The sequence below is a fragment of the Castor canadensis genome, chromosome 11, assembly GCF_047511655.1.
Source record: "Castor canadensis chromosome 11, mCasCan1.hap1v2, whole genome shotgun sequence".
Taxonomy (NCBI): domain Eukaryota; kingdom Metazoa; phylum Chordata; class Mammalia; order Rodentia; family Castoridae; genus Castor; species Castor canadensis.
Window position 1 is genome coordinate 43,337,215 of NC_133396.1, and position 20,979 is coordinate 43,358,193.

The 20,979-nt window shown below is 45.1% G+C and overlaps 1 long non-coding RNA gene across 1 annotated transcript; it reads left to right on the forward strand.

Annotated features, from left to right (window-relative positions):
* Positions 1–498: 498 nt before the first annotated feature.
* LOC141414053 (uncharacterized) lies at positions 499–20,736 on the forward strand. The gene is made up of 3 exons (XR_012439155.1): positions 499–631; positions 15,596–15,762; positions 18,368–20,736. It is a non-coding gene; the product is annotated as an uncharacterized lncRNA (long non-coding RNA).
* Positions 20,737–20,979: the final 243 nt, after the last annotated feature.

Consider the following 20,979-nt stretch of genomic DNA (forward strand, 5'->3'; position numbering starts at 1 on the left):
CCCAATCACCCACACAAGTGAATTCCTTAAAAGAGAATAGGAAGTTTCTAGCAGAGGAAGGACAAATGAATGCCAGAGAAGTAAGCGGCAAAGTCATCACCACTCTATCATGTAGCCATGTGGCAAGCACCACAGAGTGACTGAGAGCACAGATTGGAGCCAGACTGCCTGGGATAGAATTCTGGCTCCGCCACGATTCTATGAACTGTGTGGCCTTGGGCAAGGTTAATTAACCACTCTGTCTCAGTTTCCTCAGCTATAAAGTAAGAGCAAGGTAGTACCTGCCCATAGGCTGGCGATGAGGATTAAATGAGTTAGTAGTGAGCACCTAGAAGTGCTTATTAAAATAAATATATTCCAAACTAGTGCACACAGTAGGGGCCCAATAGATGTCGCGGAAGCTTTCACCCCACCCACTCCATCTCTCAGGGCTGGTTCTCCTTTCCTGTGGACCATTGTCTTGGAGACATTTTCCCAGGAGGCTGGCAGCTGAGCAAAGATGAGCGTCCACCTCCCTCATGTCTACCCATGATTAGGATGGCATGGCCTGGAAGGCATCATTACAGCAGCAGTCTTTCCCATAAACTGACAAGACATCCACAACGGTGGATCCTGGGAGCCCATAGAATGAGTGAGTTCCATGTGCCATCATGGTTTGGATGGTGATTTAGGGCTGCTTTCTCCCTGCCTGTGACTTTTCACGCTTCTCAAGCGTATAAAAATGAACCGTAATCAGGCTGATCTATAGATAGACAGTTCCTGTTTCTGAGCATGCTGAATGAGGGAGGGTGTGTTGGTGCATTTGCATAAAGCTGATGGATGTGGAAGACTGTGTGTGGGATTTCGAGTGTTTTTCCTGGATTTTGGTTTGTTTCTTTGAGGGGTTAGGGTATCCTCCTGGAACTGGAGTGAGAAAAGAGGTGAAAATAGGGAAGAACTGCAGTCTTTTCAAATGAAAAGGAAGGAGGGAGGAATTAGAAAATAAGGTTTATCAGTGCTCTGTCTGCAAGGAAAGGATGGGCTAGTCTAAAAAAAAAAGCACAAAAGAAATAGCCAACAGGTAACTGTGGGGGACAGGGGAAGGGGTGTGGGATCTGCCTTTCCTGTCTGCCTCCTCCCTGCCCTTTTCCTGTATATACATAAGGGGGAAATGTAAGAGTCTGTTTTTTATGTACAGGGATATTTAGACATGCAAATGAGCACAGCTTGTTAATGAGCTGAGGGTGATTACGCCGCAGGGAGCTGCCAGCCCAAGTTGAACAATAGGTGAAGGGACACCAGGTGTCTGCAAAGGGGGAGAAGGGAGCCTCCCCTCCTCACCTCCCACCCCTGCCTCAGTGCCACAGACCTGGCTGCAAAGTGAAAATGGTAAGCCAGGTTCTTTCAGAGTCTGAACCTGCAGGGTTAGGGCAAGAAGTGGAAGGTCAAGGAAGACCTGAGGCTCACCAGAGACCATCCCCAGGGCCTGTTGAGCATTGTCACGGTCAGGAAAGTGGCAGGGCAGCCAGTGCAAGCACGCAACTCCCTCACATGAGGATTACCTGGAAAGTGCCATGAAATCGGGGCAGGAGAAGTGGGATACTGTGGAGTGGACAGGTCCCCTCGTACCTCATTGGGCAGCATTAGGACAGTAATTGGGAATCTGCATGCTCATTAGAAGGTAGTGCAAGGTTTTTGTAAAAGAAGACCAGAAATAAGGAGTCTGCTTTGCATTTCCAGGGAGAGAGGCTCCCTATTACTGGAAAGGGTGTGGGCTTTGGAGCTGTACACACTTGCATTTGTTGGTCCAGACCCATTAGACATGTCTTATCCATGAACCCAAGGTGCTGAGGTGCCAACTGCACAGCCACCCTTCCCCTGCTGATAAGACCCAGGACTTGGCTCTTCACATAGTGCTTTCTCAAGCACTCCAGGGTTACGTAGCATAGGAGGTCATTAGTGAAGAATCTTTTCTTTTCTTTTATTCATATGTGCATACAATGTTTGGGTCATTTCTTCCCCCTTACCCCACCCCCTCCCTTACCCCCCCTACCTCCTCGATACCTGGCAGAAGCTATTTTGCCCTTATCTCTAATTTTGTTGTAGAGAGAGTATAAGCAATAATAGGAAGGAACGAGGGGTTTTGCTAGTTGAGATAAGGATAGCTATACAGGGCATTGACTCACATTAATTTCCTGTGCACGTGTGTTACCTTCTAGGTTAATTCTTCTTGATCTAACCTTTTCTCTAGTTCCTGGTCCCCTTCTCCTATTGGCCTCAGTTGCTTTAGAGTATCTGCATTAGTTTAGAGAAGAATCTTATATAAAACTTCTGTTGCTCAGGTAGATCCCCAGCCTGCACATCTTGGGCCCAGAGCAGTGGTACAAAGCCAGCCAGCTCAAAACAGATTTGCAGCACATATCCTGTGCTGTTTATTCTGAGAGAATTCAGAGCAGAGCAGGACAACCCCAGCATCCAGGTCTTTGTGACACCTAGATTTTTTTTTTTAATGGGCTTTTTCCCGAAGCAAACTTATCTTTTTGCTTAAACGTCATAGCCTCCCATCAAAGACTTGAAACTGTCTCAAAACAGCCTAAATCTTTATTAAGTCCTCTCAAACCTCCCACATCTGCCATGTGGCTGGATCATTCCAGAATCAGGACATGTCCCTAACCTTCTATTAAAGGCATTTGACTTTGCACCATGTCACTACAGCATCACTCAACCCTGCCTATAAATATGGATGCTATGCTAACAAGACTTATCGCTAATTTAATGGCAGTGGAGTGCAGGCTTGTGTTCAGGGCACATACACAGAGAGTGGTATTGAAAAACAGGAGCAATAATTAGAGTTTAATAAATGGTAATTTGCTCCTTGCTGCTGCGTGTGTCGGGGGTTGGGGAGGAGTGAAATAGAGTGAGTCCCTTCAGAAAAGTGGGATATAGATAATGTGTCTGGCATGACAGCTTTATTTTGATTCTCATATTGCTCAGGACTGAAGTTAATTCTCAATTACCAACAGATCCTCTTCCCTGAAAATAACCCCCTGTGGAACAGAGGAGGAGACAATTAGACAAGAAATATTTATCACTGGGACCAAACTCTAACTAGAGTCCTAGAACGAAGAGGTTAGGGCTCCAGAGACAAAGTGAAGCAAAGAATTGAGACAATTATCTGGATCATTCAAGGAGGGGGGAGTTTTTTTGGGAGAGGGTAGGTTTGAACTCAGGCCTTCCCACTTACAAAGCAGGAACTTACAGCTTGAGCTATACCTCCAGTCCATTTTGCTGTCGTTATGTGGAACCCCATGAACTATTTGCCTGTGCTGGCCTTCAATTACACAGGAGCTGAGAGCCACAGAGCGGATTCTCCCTCAGAGTATCCAGGCAGAATCTATCAACACCTTGATGTTGAACTTCTGACCTCCGAAACTATAAAGGAGAGAATAGATTTCTGTAGTTGTAAGCCCTTGGTTTGTGGTAATTTGTTATAGCAGCCTCAGGAAGCAGATACACCGCCCTTCAGAAACCCCTAGTTGTCTTGGCCTCAAGCTCAGCAGGAGTCTTAAGAGTGAGGATGGGCAATTATAAAAACCATGTCATTGCTTAAGCATACCTTTCTCTTACTTGGGTTTAGTCACAACCTTAGGATGTTCCATTTCATGGGTGAGATGTTATGGTCATGATCATTTTTTTTAAGAGCTGAGGAGGGCGCATAGGGAGTTTAAAGTATTTGTCCAAGGTCACCCAGCTGAATGGTATAGTGTTACAGGTGGCCTACATTGTGGGTCTCCATTCTCCAAATTGTTAACTCATTTGTCTACAAGAAGAGACTGGTAGAACACAAGGATACTAGTAAAGTCTCCCAGGTTAGCAGAATACCCGGATGCTACTAAAATCTTCCTGTTCACTGTCTATAACTCTTCATCTAAATATGTAGATACCAGGGGAATTGAGGGGGGCTGGGGAAACAAGGAGGTGGGATCCAGTTTATTACCCTCCTGCCTTTGGTAGCATATAATATCTCCCATAAACCCACAGTGAAGTCTAACTTCAATATTTCCGTAACCCCCTTAAGGCCCTAATGATACCATCAGTGCAATCCTGGGGTGATTTATAAAGCTATTGAGATAAATGCTTCCATTGAAATCAACATTGCTACCTCTCAGCATGTGTTTACTTGCATAACATAAGCACAAATGTACTTGGATATGGAAAACAGGAGGCAAGGATGATAAGTGGAGGGTCTGGATACTGTACACCAATGAACTGAGCATCTTTCAAAGAGAGCTGGCCTCTTGGTTTTGAGCCCCTTGAGGGCTTTACCTCTCAGTTTCAAGGAAGACCTCTGCAGCCCAAGGCCCAGGTGATGTCACTCCACCCATGAGTTTCATATTATGAACAGAAAAGAAGAAAAGCATAAAAGTGATCTCAACCTTTCTATCTGGTTCAGCTCACATGAGGGCCCCTCTAGGGTCATGACCATTTATCATGTCACAGAAATGTCTGTAGGAACCAACACCATGGGAAGTTTTGGAGAAAGAGAGGAGCATAATGAAATCTGTTAATCATATTTTTGAACCATGAGATTGTAAATCAATATCCAAAGGAGTCATGAACCCAGGGCCTGAACTGAATTCACTTTAACTTCACAGCTTTTTGGTCCATGCTGCATTTGGTCATTATGTAAAAGAGAACATTTAAGAAGAAATTGAACAGGTTTGAGACAATGTCCAGGGGTCATAGGACTCAAGGGAGGAGCTTCAGGGAAGAGCTTATTCAGGCTGTCTTGTTCACTGTGATGTGCTCAGAGCCAGCTGTGTGCACCCAGCAAGTTGTAAATACGTGTAGAATGAAAAGGGGGGCTAAGAGGAAGGGGAGGAAAGAAGAGGAAAAGGAATTTTAAATAATCTAAGCCCTAGGGAAACTATGTCAAGCCCTGGTTGATTGCTCACTAGCTGTACAACTTTGGGAAATCTTAATTTGTCTGAATTCTGATTTTTCTCATTTTGAACTGAGAACAACAGTGTCTTTCTATTACAAGACTATTATGAGTCTTATACAATGTAACTCATATATAAAACCTTCTAGAACATTGCCACACAGAATAGGTACCTGTTCCCTAAAAGTTTATGGAACGAAGGGAGGGAGGGAGGGAGGGAGGGAGGGAGGAAGGAAGGAAGGAAGGAAGGAAGGAAGGAAGGAAGGAAGGAAGGAAGGAAGGAAGGAAGGAAGGAAGGAAGTTTCCCTGTGGATGAGGGCCCCAGAGCTTAGAGGCGTTAAGTATGATGCACGGAAGAAGATGGTCACTTCCCCAGGTTTGTCAGTAGAGTGTTGTCTTCCTCCTTATTTATGTTCCAGGTTTTCATCATTTACCATCCACATGTAGGGGATTAATTCCCTGGGAAGTGCAGCCAGTAACATACCAGACAGCCAGACACAGATATAGATAACAGCAGCCAGGGTTGTAATTCCCATCCCATTGACAGGCCTTCAACGAACAGAGAAAGAATGGAGCAGCTGAAAGCTTCCATTCAAAGTCAGTAACAATAAGTTACAAGTGACTGAGTGTGAAGGGCAGGTGAGAGGTGGGCAGGAAGAGGGTGGGCAGCCAGCCCCTACTCTTTGTGCCAGCATAGATTAGAGGGCCAGGAAGACAGTGCACCAACAGCCTGTTTAGATTCAGGGAATAATTTAAGGTTTTCAATTTAGAAAACAAGAGCTTCTTTTTTCCTTTTTTTGCACATGATACCTTTGGAACCTTTAAAATTATATAGTTAGGATGTAAAATTGTTCATCTGCTTTGAAAAACGGGTGATTCTTTAAAAAGTTAAACATAGACTTACCATATGATCCAATCATTCCACTACTAGGTATATACCTAAAGGAACTAAAAGTGGTACTCAAACTAGTAAATATGCAGGCATATTTACTACAGCGCTATTCAGTAACCAAAAGGAGGAAACACTCCAAATGTCAATCAACAGATAAATGCATAAATGATTTGTAATATCTCTATACTATGGAATATTATTCAACCATAAAAAGGAATGATGTATTGATACATTCTACAATATGAATGAACCTCAAACACATTAAGTTGAGAGGAAGAAGCTAGACACAAAGGCGATATGTGGTAGGATTCTATTTATATGAAATATTCAGAGTAGGCAAATGCACAGACACATATGAAGGTTGGCAGCTGTCCAGGGCTGGGGAGGAGGGAGTAAAGGAGAGAAGGTGCTTCATGGGCAAGGAGTTTTATTTCTGAATCATGAAAATATTTTAGAACTAAAAGAAGTGATAGCTGTATAATGTTAGCCATTTGGGGTGTACCAATTGCTGGTGACAACTCTACAATGGTTAATTTTATGTTGTGTGAATTTCACCTTTTAAAATTAATTATTTTAAAAATTGTATTAATATGACTGCAATGCACATGATAGAGCAAATTCCAATCCCAAAGATAGGTGTAAATGAAAAAATAAGTCTCCTTTCTTCTCCCCAGTGGCAATTATTAGAATTTTTGTGTATTCTTTCAGAGATATTTTAAGCCTAAAAGATATATGCACATTATATATATAAATTATATATAATATATATTACATTTATATATTATATATTATACCTATATATAATATAGGTGTTAGTAGCATTCTATAGCCAATGTTCTGCCATGGAGATGTTTTGAAAAATACAGCTTTATGGGCCCAAATCCAATATTACTGGATCAGAATTTTTAAGAGTATGCCTTGGAATCTGTTTACGAAGTGCCCCAGGGGCTATGAATGTGCAGATGGCTGGTGGGGATGGGCCCGGCCTGTGGCTGCCCTGTGTGCCCCATGTCCTACCTTCAGTTTGGTTGGCTTCCTGGCAAGGAATTTCTCAGAATTAGGACTCAGAAGCTCCCTGGCCCTCAGTTCTCTTCAGATACTTCTTGGCCCTCATCGTCTACTTCGGGTTACCTCCTGCCCTTCCAGAGGCCACCCAACTCCCAGGAGCTGACATTGTGGCCTGCCAGGCCCATACTTCTGCAAGACCAAGCCTAGCCCTGCCTGGCTATTATAAGGCATTCCTAAAGAGCAGCATTTTCAGACTAGATCTTGAAAATTCACCGGAATTCTCACCTTGTCCATGTTATCCAACTCACAAAAGTCTGACTGATAAGTTAGAATGTCAATGTGTTTTGAAATATCTACCATTAATTGATTGAGCCCACGTACTGGGTTAGGCACTTCTAGCAATACTCCCTCAGGTGGATCTTATTAAACCCTATCTTGTGGATGAGTAAGGAAACTGAAGCTTAGAAAGATTAAAGATGGTGCTGGCTAACGAGTGGAGAAGCCAGACTGACTCTAAAATCCGTACTCTTTCCTCTACCCCATAGCGCCCCATAGTCCAAAACCTGTCACTCATGAGAAGTGGGTGTTGCCAGCAACACGAACATGTGCTCTGCTGGCAGGGTCCCTGCGAACTAAACATGATCAAGGTAAGTCAAGAACGAGAGCCTAGGGAATGAAGCATCTTGTGATACTGTCCACGCTAACCTTGACCCTCTAGTGACATGAGTAGGAGATGGAAACTGGGTAAGTCCCCCTTCTCCATCAAGGTACCCACCAGCAGCAGCATCAGGGAAAATAGACTTCTGGAATCCATGGACCTGGGTTCAAGCCCCAGCTTCTCCTTTTATTAGTGTTGAGACTTCAGATGCCTCACTTCTGCTCTACCAAATGTCTCTAGCACTTCCAGACCAGAGCTCGGTACTGTGGGTTCCCCTCTCCCTCCTGCCGATGTAGCATTTTCCTGGCACTAAGCACTTTGCTCTTGTCACATTCATTCCTGAAGGGTGTCTCCAGTCATGTTTATGGGACTTGGGTAATTCTTAATCCTCTCCCTCCCGACCTTCTGTCCCTTTGCCCTCAATCCAAGCAGGCATATGATCAGGTCCTGGCCCCAGACACAGGGTAGATATAAAAAGGACATTGTATCTGAGAGCAGCAGCACAGAGCTCCCTGGGTCAGATTTCTACCTCCCACAGTCACTAATCGGGCTCAGAGAGTCACATGAGGGCCCCCAGCCCAGATGGTCTTGTGTCTCACTGCACATTGGACAAAGCTTCTGCACACTGCCTGGTTCCCAGCTGCCCATGCAGGCTTACCTTGTTCTGCAGGAAGTTGGGTAGTATGTGAATTCATAAGTCAAATCCTCTTTCCATCCTAATGGTTTCTGTTATTTCAGGGGATCCTTATCCTGGGCTTATAGCCATCCATTGTGGGGTTCAGCTGATCTCTATTGAGTGTTTACAATATGCTAAGTGGATTATGCAGTGAGGAACTTTGCTTCATCCTCCTAACAGTCTTGGGAGGTGTGTACTCTTTCTATCTGCAGTCTGAAGACCACAATAGCTAACATTGACAGAGTGCTATGTAGCAGACGTCATTCTTTATGCTTTGTGGTTATTAATGCATTCTTTCAGCACTGTGATTCTATGGTGTAGATGCTACAGGCATCTTCCATTAACTGAGACTCAGAGAGGTTGAGCAAGTGACCCAGATTACACAGCCAGCAAATGGCAGAGGCCAGGATTTGAGTCTGGGCGGTCCTGTTTTTCCCAAAACAGGTCTCACATGTAATTTCAGCACCCCACAGCTACCATTACAAATCGATAGGTTGTGAGCTGGACAAAGCCTGGCTCAGCCACGTAGGTTCCCAAGTCGCTGAAGGACAGACCACACTGATTGATTTCTCGACTGGGTCTTTAAATGTCAGCGTATGCGTGACCACCTCAGACCTTGGGCACAGAAATAAAATGTGGAAGGAGAGGACATTCTAGTGCATGGATGAGACAGAGGCAAGACAGAAGAGTGATAGGGAGTACACACATGCATTGGACTTCCTGGGTGGGCTTTCTTGGTGGTGGGAAGGGGCCTTTTTAAGCAGTGGTGGATGGGAGTGGGATGAAAGCTGCACCTTTGACCTTCAGATGTTGTGAAGCCATTTATGGCATAACACCAACCCAGCAAAGATGGATGTTAACCTGATTTAGCTACTCTGTCTGCATTGATTGCTCACTGTTGGGAATGGCTCATTTAGACCGGCCTGGCCGCCTGAGCCTGGCTTACCCTCACCAAGGTACCATTGTAGAGCAAAGCCAACTTACCCTCCCTCCCGCTCCCAGAACTCACCCAGACCCCATCCTGCATGATTGTCTGGGCCTGCCCAGTTCAATCATTCTCTGTTCTAGTTGCTGAGGGGATAGACACACACATGACAGAGACAGAGAGTCACTGCTCACAGACAGTCTTCTGGAAGGAGACTGACAGAATAAGGGAGGAAGCAGAAATCACCTCAGGTGAATTTGAGATATATGTGTCATATGGTCACCTCACATCCCAGCTGACCACACACTCACCCAAATCTCCCAGGGCCCATCTCTGGGCCTCTGTTCTTGCTGGTCCAACGTTGACAATGACCTTGCCCCACTTCCATGAGTGAACCTAAATGGAATCTAAATGATTCCAACTTTGTGAAGACATTCCTGACTCCCAATCACACTTAACTGCTGGTTGCTTTTTGTTTTTGTTTTGTTGTTTTTGTTTTGGTGGAACTGAGGTTTGAACTCAGGGCTTCATGCTTGCAAAGCAGGCACTCTACCTGTTGAACCACACCTCTAGTCCATTTTGTTCTGGTTATTTTTAGAAATGGGGGGGGTCTCTTGAACATTTTGCCCAGGCTGGCCTTGAACCTCGATCCTCCTGATCTCATCCTCCCAAATAGTTAGGATTATAGACGTGAGCACCAGCGCCCAGCTGGTTGCTTTGTTTTAATGTTTCTTTGGTATTTGTTTGAAGATCTGTTTGATCTTTCATTTCCTTTAGCCATACACTATAGTTTTCTGAATATCCATCTCTTCCATTGTACACACGGTCTGTTGCCAGCAAGAATTCAAATATTGGCTCTGCTGTGTCCTAGCTGTGAGGCTTTCAGCAAGGCCCTTACTTTTCCAGATCTCAACTTCCTTTGATCCCTAAAAGCAGGATTCAGTATCTGAGGTTTATGGAGAGGTGATTCCAGGAAGTACCTGTAGGTAAGTGGGGAAATGAGGGAAGGAGAGAACTTAAAACACGGTGTATTATTGGGCAAGTTAGCGTGCTGGGAAGCTTTGGGAGATAGACTAGAATACCAGTTCCTAACCTGGCTGAACACTACAGTCATCTAGGAGCTTTAACATATATGGATGCCTGAGTCCTGCCACAGGTTCAGATTTAACTGGTCTGGGATGTGGCCTGGTCATCAAGATTTTTCTCATATTCCCGAGGTGGTAGACTGTGAGTCAAGTTAGAGACTACTGGTGTTGACAACGTCAGAGCTGTCTCAGGCAAGAGGGGAAACACTAGGCTGTTTATCCACCTGTTGTCCAACTATCTTTGTTGAGGATATTTCTAGCTTATTCTGTGAGTGGTCCTAACATGCTCCTGTGACCAGAAAACAAACAAACAAAACCCCCAAACACAAATGTCTGCAGTAAGCAGCTTTGGGTCTCTAAAACAGGGATAAACCATTTGTGAGTTTTTGTAAGGATTAGCAAATGTGTGCTAAGTGCTTAGCTCGTGATAGACACTTCATAAATTCTGTTATTATAGTCTTTGCTCTGGGCTATTGCTGTGTTCCCTTCCACACCCAGCCAGGGCCCTGTGCACAGCAAATACCCAATAAATATGGTCATTTTCTAAGGCTGTCCTCCGAGCTCACAATGAAAAAGCAGGAGTCAAGAGACTTCTGAGACACACCCCGGTCCTGTTGTTCTTGAGACTTAGAAAGAATCTTTCCCTAGATGATCTGATATTTTTAACCTCAGTTGCACGTATGAATCACCTGAGGACTTGAAAAGAAAATACAACCGCCTGGGTCCCACACCCAGGGATTTCTGATTTAATTGGTCTGGGCTGAGGTCTGGGCATTCCAGGTTTGCAACAGCTCCCCAGGGATTTTAATGCTGCAAACTCACTCAAAAATTAACCAAGGGTGCAGGGTCAGGCAGAGGATTGGGTGGCAAGCAGGGAAAGGATGGTAGCATAGTCTCTTCCTGTTCCATCCCAATCCTTTCCTCTGTTGTGTCCCTCAAGCCTCAGGGACTTCAGTTTCTGGGGACGAGGCGGGCTGGAAGCCCAGGTGGCAGGAGCTCTGCAGTACCTCACAACAAACCTCGGTACCTTCTTGTGCAGGTGTCTTCTCCCATGTCCAGCTCTCAGGGTGCAGGGTCCACACTGGCTCACGCCATGGACTCTCCCTGAGTGTCCCCCCACATAGCTGGCACTAAGTGAGATGTGGGATGGCATGCTGCAGACTTCACAGCCCGCCTGAAGGAGAATGATGCACCAACACCCCCGTGCTCATGGGCCCTGGTGGCAGTCCATGTCCTTGCTCTGGGCCCAAGAAGAAGAGCATATCTTCTGGGACTGGAAAGAAAGTGCTCTCAATTGGTTTCCTGGAAGAATCAAATGGAGATGGATAGGGATGTTTGTCTGTTTGTTTGTGTCAGAGTTTTGCTATGTTGTCAGGCTGAGATCCAACTCCCACGATCAAGTGATCAACCTGACTCAGTCCCTGAGTAGCTGAGTCTAGAGGTATGCACCACTGTGCCTGGCTAATATCCATATTTTATACATTGGAATTTATTCTATAAATGAGAGACTTAAATAATTAGGGAGAAATCCATTTCAGGGCATTCTTCCTGTTCCAGGCAGAGTGCTGGGTGCTGTACATAAGCCACTAATAGTAGTAATAATAATTTACATATATTGTGCAACTACTGTGTGCCAGCACCCTTCCAAGTGCTCATTTAGTTCTCACAACACTCCTATGAGGCCTATATGGGTACATTTGTAATTTCCATTTCACAGATGAAGACAGATTTGGAGGAAGTGAAGTGACTTTCCTAAGGTCACATGGAGGTGCACCCAGGATTGCAACACAGGCTTTCTGGGGACATTGATTTACCTCTGTCTCCCCCTCCCATCCAAGTCCCTGGACATGACTTTGAGTTAGCTCCTCCTTTGCCCCCCATTGTCCAGGTAAAAGATTCCAGAGAGAAAATTTTTACCCACCCATGCGTTGGAAGAAAATCCAGTATGGGAGGCTAAGAAAGGATCTTAGGGACTGGGAGGCCAGAGAACCTTCCTGAACTTCAGGAGGCCTGTTCACTTAACCATCACATCAAGAGCCTCCATCACCTCATTCCATTCTTGTGGTCTAATGACAGAGGAAGGGATTATTATCTTACTTTTTATGATCAAAGACCATAAGATCAGAGAGGTCACAGTCATACAGTGGGAAAGGTACAGGTTGAGTCCAGTCCCAGCCTGTTTGGAAGCTCTTTGGGCCTTTGCCTCAATCTACCCCCATTGACCAGAGCCTCTCCATGACCCCAGATTCAAGAAGACCTGACCCAAAGAGCAGACTCCAGGTGGGCCACAGCGAGGTCTCCTGCCTTTAAGCTTCTGCAGGAATTGTCAAGGTCATCAAGTGGTGCCATGAGAAGGTGCCTGGGTGGCAGTGAGAGGCTGTCCTTTTTTGTGAGGAACCGCAGGGATCCTGCCTCTCAGGCCCCCAGTGCAGAGCTGGCCTCCTCAGCCCACAAGGTTGCTGCCTAATAGCAGGCTCCCAAGTGGCCTGATGTTCCCGCTAGGGTGTCCCCATTTCCACCATATTTTAAATCAGAGCTGTGGGGGCGCCAGGAAGTCTGTACTTCATTGGAATGAACACAGTGGGTGTGTATCTGGCACCCAACAAGTCCTTGGTACCCAACTGGGCAGATACACAGAAGTCTGTCCTCTCTCCCCTCCCAGACTCCAAGTCCCATCCTTTGGAGAAAGAGCGGGGGTGGGGGTGGAGGCTTCACTGCACTCTGAGAAACACCGTTGCCAACCTAAGGGCTTGTAATGAACCAATTTATGCTGAATTAATTGGATGTCGTTGGCAGTGTCAGGGAGGGGGCTGGGGAGCAGCAGCAGCCACCAAGACTGAGGAAGGGAAAGGCGGAGGAAGGAAAGCCCACAACACAAAATGCTCTGCACAGCTTGTGCAAGAGAAGAATTCCTATTGTCAGCTCTTGCTGAAATAGCCAAGGCACCCACTCCCGCCTTAGACAGCACCTCTATTCTGAAATGGGCCTCCCAGCCTGCAGCTCTGACCAAGCGCACCTCCAGGTGCAGCTGTTCTTGTTTCACAAGCTGTAGCACAGGCTGGGTGACAAGATTGAGCCTGCACCAGCCCCCACTTTCCTGCTGCACTCCAGGGTCCAATTACAAAGCAATCAGGAGGCCCGATCTCTCCATCCTACTTCTTGCCTTGATGGACAAATGAAGAGTCCCCCACACTGGTCATCACATCTTGTTAACTGTTTGAAGAGGTTCCAAAGAGAGCCTGTGTGGTCACCAGCTGGTGCAGCACAGGCAGGAACAATAGCTAGAGGGAGCAGAGCCCAGAAGTCTTAACCCTAACTCTGTTTCAAAAGGGCTGTGTGACCCTGGATAAGTCACTGTCCTCTCTAAGCATCAGTGTATTCAACAGGGGTGATAGGGGTTGAAGGGGCAGTTCATCTCAGTCTGTGGGTCAGACACTGGGAGGAGGCAGGGGTCCTATAGTCTTTGCTAACCTTTTCATGCACTGAACTGTCTGTGGTTGAAGAAAAACAACCCACACTTACATGTACTATTATTTTTCAAATGAAAATAATCAATGATTATTAATAAAATAAATGTCTATTTTAAAGCAGTCACTGAATTAATAGGAATTTGGGTCTTTTTTTTCAATAATACTGTATCTTTTTTATTTTTCCTCATTGTAATAAAATATACTTAACATAAAATTGACTATACAATTAAATGGCATTAGGTATATTTGTATTGTGTAACCATCACTACGTCTATCTCCTGAAGATTTACATCATCCTAAACTGAAACATTGTACCCATTAAATATTTACTCCCTAGTCCTCCATCTCTCTTGTCTTTGGTAACTAGTGGCCATTATTTCCTTAATCAAAAGACACTCAAAAGTGCAGAACTAGTAGCTCATACCTACTAGTAATCCAAACTACTTAGGAGGCTCAGATTGGGAAGATCATGGTTCAAGACCAGCCCAGGCAAATAGTTCTCGAGACCCCCACATCTCCAAAATAACAACAGCAAAAATTGGACTGGAGGTATGGCTCAAGAAGTAGAGTACCTGCTTTGTAAGCATGAAGCCCTGAGTTCAAACTCCAGTCCCAACCAAAAAAAAAAAGAGAGAGAGAAAGAGAGACTCAAATGCAACAGCTATTTCAAGTGGGGTGCAGGGAATAACTTGATGTTGAAGAGGAGTCCTACTTTCTGAACTCAAGCTAAGGCATTCTTGACCTAGATGCGCTAAGACCCTCCTCAAGCTGATATTTAATGTTCTGTGTTTTCTAATGTCAAGAGGAGAAACAGCAACCTGTGAATTACTTTTTCCTGGCATGAAGATGAGTTCACTTTTTCCTTTTTGTACATGATGGATATGTGGTAGCAAGTTTACAGTGGAGTTAGCAGAGAAGTCAGTAGTGGTTTCCTCTGAGAGACTAGAAAGGGATTAGGGAGTCTTTGGGAACAGACTATGTGCTAGATTTTGATCTGAGGGTGGTCACAAGAGTGTATTCTTACATTTAAAAAATAATTGAGCTATTCGCTTCTGATTTATGCACTTTGTTGTATTCATATTACCGCCCCCCCCCCCAATAACACAGTTTTTAAAACAAAATAGGAGTAAGGCATTAAGTTCAAGTGAATATAAACACCAACCTCACCGTCAGAGAAGGGCCATGTTTCCCCTGCCAGGTGGTTATGGAAGTCTGTACCCGGGTTGTACAAGCAGGGTGGAAACTATTCTGTCCTGAAATAACACCAGGTAATGAACCATTTGTTTACTCATTTGTTAAAGAAAATATGTGGAGTGTCCTTGGTGAGCCAGGCCTTGGGAAATGCCCTGTGGACAGAGAGGTTTGGCCTTACCAAGTCACAACAACCCTGCCTATCTCTTTCATGCCCCTGCAACAGGCATGGCCAAGTTTTTCCACCTCACTCAAATGGCTGCAATCTAAGCTCATTTCCTCCTGCCACTTTCCCAGAAGAAGGTATCTTAAAGACTCTCTGAGCGCGTGTTGTGAGACTCTGGCCAGATGAGCATTAGTAGGGAGTAATCCTCTTTGTCCGGCAAAGCGATCGTTATTCCTTCAGAGACATGTCCATCTTTAAGCCTTCTGCCCAGTGTTGGTTTAACATGAGCAAGGTGGTATGGCCATTTATCTGTTTGTGTTTCTCTGACTTAGGACTTCTTTCTTGATCATAAACATTTGCTATATCTAACTTTGTATTGATTATATTTCTGGAGCACCAAATACATGTCTACCACAGTGCCTGTCACATAGTAGGTATGTATGTAGTTCATTGAATGGATATGCGAGTTTATAAGTGGAACAATGGATGGAAGGATATTAAGCTCAGAGTGGTTAAAGGACAGGCTGAGGGTCACACAGCAACGGCTGGACTGGGAATGACACCTGTCCCCAGACTTAGGCTCACCCCCTCTTTCTTTGGCAGGCAACAGCCACACCATAAAACTTCTCATCTGTCCCTTTGAAGAAATGGGTTTGATTTACATCAGCCATCAGGCTGCAAAAGTATGGGCCTTCAAGCTTTTATTGCCTTTTTATTATTCCTGGTGACGCACAGAAATACCACCCAAAACACCAGCAATTACTTTGAAGGTACATGTTTCAAAGGTTTGGGGAAGGGGTATTTTCTAATTCGGTAAGTCAGGGTATCTTCTGCCAGGCAGGCCCAGGGCCATCAGTGGAACTTGGAGCTGATTCAAAAGCAGAATTGATCTTTCAAGCCTCATTTTCATTTCCATCAGCACCCTCCCAGACACCTTATTCCAGAGCCAGTTCCCAACCATGTATAATTTATACACTTGATTTCAATAGATTAATCTCTGCCTCATTCTCTGGGGGGTGGTGCAGGGAGAGCTCTTTTTCTTGTTTTCCCGAAGAAGAGCGATCATGTATATTTCCATAGATTTCATTTTGTTTCCACCTGGAGAATTCCTTTTTTAACATTTCACTTCAAACTCACTCTCGTATGTATGTCAATTTTAAGAATGAGTGAAATGGTGTGATGATGTCTGTTTATGTAGGAGGTAGGCATGTCCCAGGCATACCAGAGAGGAGGCTAACTTATATTCTCCTGAGGTTTAGGAATGGCCCTCCACTTTGGGGTGTAATAGAGATGCAGATAGAAGGCACTTCATGGTGCCAGCCTCCGTGCCTACTGACTTCTATCCTCTGATAGGTTTTCTATCCTCTGAGCTCTCAGGGTCCCCTCCAGTCACTTTAAGTAGGAGGAATACTAGGACACAGCCAAAAAAAGATCAGATACTCTTTTCACTAGCATCCTCCCTTTCTCTGTTTTTCTACTTGTTGCTGTCTAGGAGGATCTAATCCAGTTCCAGAATCCTAGACTGCCAGTAACTACCCTAGCAATGACTGGATTTCCCCCCCCTTATACATCCAAAACCTCTTCACCATAGACCTGTGCACTAACTACTTCACCCCTGGCAGCCAAGCCACAGCCTTCTTTCTGGAAAAACTTCCTGTTGGACAGCAGAATAGATTGCATTATCCAAGGTGGCTGCACCAAGCTCTCCCAATCCCACATGTTCTTACACTGTGACATTGATGAATCCCCCATCGAGAGATGTGCTCTATATTTCCTCCATCCAAATGGAGGCAGAAGAATGCTTTTGCTTCCACCTGGTTCTCTCAGAACTCTTATTCTTGGAGCCCAGTTGCCTTGCTGTGAGGAAACCCAGATTCCATGGAGAGACCACATGAAGGTGCAGGTGTCTTGATGACAAGGTCCTAGCCAACAGGCAGCATCAATGTCAGTCACGTGAGTGAGGAAACCTTTGAAATCCTCCAGCTCCTGCAAACATCTCATCATCAAGCCAAGAGACTGTGAGCAAAAAACCCACCTCATCAACCCCAGTTAACCTGCAGACCCATGGGAGGTAATACAGTGATCCTAGTTGTTTTAGCCCACTAATTTTAGGGAGTGATTCATTTTGCAGCAATAGATAACTGATACAGGCATGCTTAGCAGAATAAGAGGAGACAAAAGTGAGCCTCTGGCAGTGTTTCCACCTCCCCAACTTCAAAGACATCCCACATTTATACAAAATCACATGCAAATGAATGCTGGCAGCTCCAGGTCCTCACTCCCTCCCTCAGCAGACATTTGGAAAGGAGATGAGGAAGAAGGAATCAATATTCACTGTACCTCCCAAGTAAGTAACTTCTAGCTCATTAGATTGCTATAGAAACAGGTTCACAAAAGATAGGTGATTTGACCATGACAAACAGTTGGTAAGTGTGCTGTTTGTGAACGAGGCCTAAATAAGTGGTCTGTGGAATGAGATACATGTAGAGGCACGAGGTGCTCAATAGATATTAGTTGAATAAATGAAAGAATGGATTCATGCACTTTACCAATTTTCTCTGTGTAGCCTTTTTCTTTCCTGGTGGCTCAGAAAAGTTCGCTTTTCTCAGGAAGAAAAGGAAGCGGGGACTGGCTATGGGCTGGGTCCAGGACTCTAGATAAATTGGCCTTCCCTGCCAGCTGGGGTCACCATCCTGTCCTCCCTTCTGTAGCCTGGGCTTCAGGGATATCTCCTCTGGTCTCAGTCCTCTGGAGGGTGCAGCTTGCCGCCCGGCTCCCATTTGTCCCTCCAGGCCCATCCCTGTGTGTACAGTCACCAGTGTCAGAATCAATGGGCAGAGTCCTGTGGCAGAATCAATGCCATGATGGCTGAGACCATGGAGAAGCAGCCAGGCAGGATCAGCAGGCTTCTTTGCCCCTGTGCACAGCTGGGATCAGAAACAACCTCTTCCCTTGCCATAGGTATTTAAGGACTGCAAGTCCTCCAACCATTTCTTTCTCTTGCATGCTCTCTCTCTCTCTCTCTCTCCCTCCCTCTCTCTTTCTTCACTCTAGCAAATTATGTTTTCCCAGGAAAAAGGAAGAAGAAAGCAAGCATGGAGAGGAGGAGAATTCATACTAATTGAACACCTTTATGCCCACCCTGGGCTCTGTACTCTGTACAATGCACATTCCCCATCTTATTTAATATTCACAATTGCTACTACTATCAATATTTTACATCTGAGGAAACTGAGACACAGAGAAGTTAAATAACTTTCCCAAAGTTACAGACCTAATAGGATTTAGAGCAAGAGTTCAAGCTGGGCCAAGCCTACTGTGCTCTAAAACCAGTGCTCTTTTCACTATATGCTTTGTTCTTTTCTCCCTTCCTAGAAACCAGAATGTTCTTGCTCCTGAAGCTTATGAGGCCATCACAGAGCCAGGAAATAACCCCATCTCTACCACATTTGGAAATTTCATGCTCACTGCTTGGACAATCAATATCAGGGCAAATACCATAAGTAACAGAGTAACATGAATCTGAGCTGCTTCTGTGGTTCCAAGACATTGAACTTCAGACATTTGATACTGGTCTGAACTCATTCCTGCATCTGCTGCCCACCATAGCCCAGAACTCAGACCAAGCAAATGAGCTCATGCTCCTTGCTCACGTATCTGACCTCACTCAGCACTGAATTCCATGTCTGCTAAGCCCTCTGATAGCACAGGGGTCAGCACCCAAGGTCTGAAGTGACCTGCGGGGATTCAAATTCTGATACCTAACACCAATAGAACTCTAGCAAGTTATTCAACCTGTCCTTGGCTCAGATCCCCCTCTTTGCAAAAATGAGCTGATGAGACAAGCCACCCTCATCAAGGGGCTCACTGAGTAACGTGGAAAGGCTCAGAGCTTTGGAAGTTGGTTATCTCTGGTTTGATCTGAACCCAGCCTGAGATCACATCCTGTACTCCTTGAAGGAACCCCTTCCAGGACTTGCAACATCCAGCTCTGGAAAATACTAAGCCCTCCCAGCTCCCTTGCCTCAACATCAAGGAGGATGCTCTTTGAAACTAGCTGGGTATGGCTTTAATAACTCATCAGCCAGCTGTTACCCCTATTTCCCTTCATGTGGTACAAACTGCTTCACCACCCCCAGGCCTCGCCTTGAACCCTGAGATCATTTTCTCAACCAACATGTGCCTGGCCTGGAGGCAGCGCCATACAAAGTATTGAGGATGAGACAAGCAGCAACTCATTTTCACGCCTCCTCTTCCCAGTAGGATGTGAATCACCTCCTGAGAGGGCACTCTGCAGCCAGAGGGTGAATGGAGATCTCATTGCTCAGTTCACTGGGTTCCAGGCATCCCTAAGAGCCAATGCCCTTTTCTTTCTCTCTGATGTGTGGGTGATGGGCTCTGCAGTGGCTGTGATCCCTCCCCCAGTCCACAGCCTAATTACAGAACCACCCTGGCATGCCAAAGGATTCTGGATTCCAAATGGTACAGGCTAGAGTATATTGCAGGCTAATGAGTTCCTCCCATTGGTACACTGATTGCTAAAAGTGAAGTCCAAGCCAAAGGAGCTGAAGCTACAGAGTGGAGAAAAAAATGGATTCTGCATTCAACTCACCTATCCTGAATGTGCCAACTCTATTGTCTTAGTTCATTCGGGCTGCTATAACAAAATACCACAGACGGGATAGCTTATAAGCAACGGAAATTTATTTCTCACAGCTCTGGAGGCTGGGATGTTCAAGATGAAAAGAGCAGAATTGTTATCTGAGTCTGCTTCCTGGTTCTTAGATGGCACCTTCTCCACCTCACTTGTTCTCATGTGGTAGAAGGGACAAGGGGTCTCTATTCATGACATAACAACCTCATACAAGCCCCATTTCCTAATGTCATCATCATGAGGCTTGGGATTTCAACATATGAAATAGGGAGGAGACACAGACATTCAGACCATAGTGTTCCATCTATCCACCTGTCTGCCTTGTCCCCATCCTTTTGCTTTCTGTGTATAGCAGTGCACACTCACTCCCTGGCCCCTTCTCTCAATTGATATATCTTTGTTTCTTCATCAGAACTGGCCCCTGTTGGACAGAGGTCATATGCTAATGACCTCAGATTGTCCCATTTATTCCTCACAAACACTCTGGGAGATAGATGCTATTATTAACCCCAGTTTACAGATGTGGAAACTGAGCCTCAGAATGGTTTACAAACTTTCCTGGATTCCATATCATGAACAGGTGGGCTCAGATTTGTATGAGTCTACCTAACTGTAGAGCCCAGTTCTTTACTAGCACATATATGGCTGCCTTCCACTCAACCCTGCAAGGTTCCCTTCTCCTCTCTACAGGTTTACCTTCACACCAGTCCTGCCTTCTCCACTGTTCAAAGACAAGGAAACTCACTCCCAACATCCCACCCTGCTCCCAATAGCCTTCTTGTATCTCCCCTACTTCGCTCCCCAAAGCCAAGTGTACAATTTTGAGCAAGGCAGCTTCAGAACTAGTGTCTTATTTTAATATCAGGAGGTCTGGATCCCTAGAGGACTCTCAGCGGCAGACACATTGACCAGTGTTGCAAGAAACACAGACGTTCAAGGCCTAGGGAATCTCCATGAACAGCTGGTTTCCAAACTCAACTTCCTGATCTGAGCATGCTGCTTTGTCATATCAATTCAGAATGCAAGGAAAGCATAGAATAGTGTTTCCCAAAGTGTGTTCTGAGGAACTCTTCCTCTAAGGGATGTTATACCAAAAAAGGGTCCACAATTCAATGGGTTTGAGAAACATCATATGCTCTAAATCCTGCCTGAAGACTTCAACATTCTTTAGCAAATTAAAAATTAGAGATCTCTCAGTACAGAAACTGTCTTTCTTTTATTTAACTCAGTGTTTCATCAATTTATTTCATCTCATAACCCTTTTATCCTTGTAAGTTTCCTTGGAGTCAATGTACCTTGTGACAACTTTGAGAACACTGTTCTGGTGTCTCTA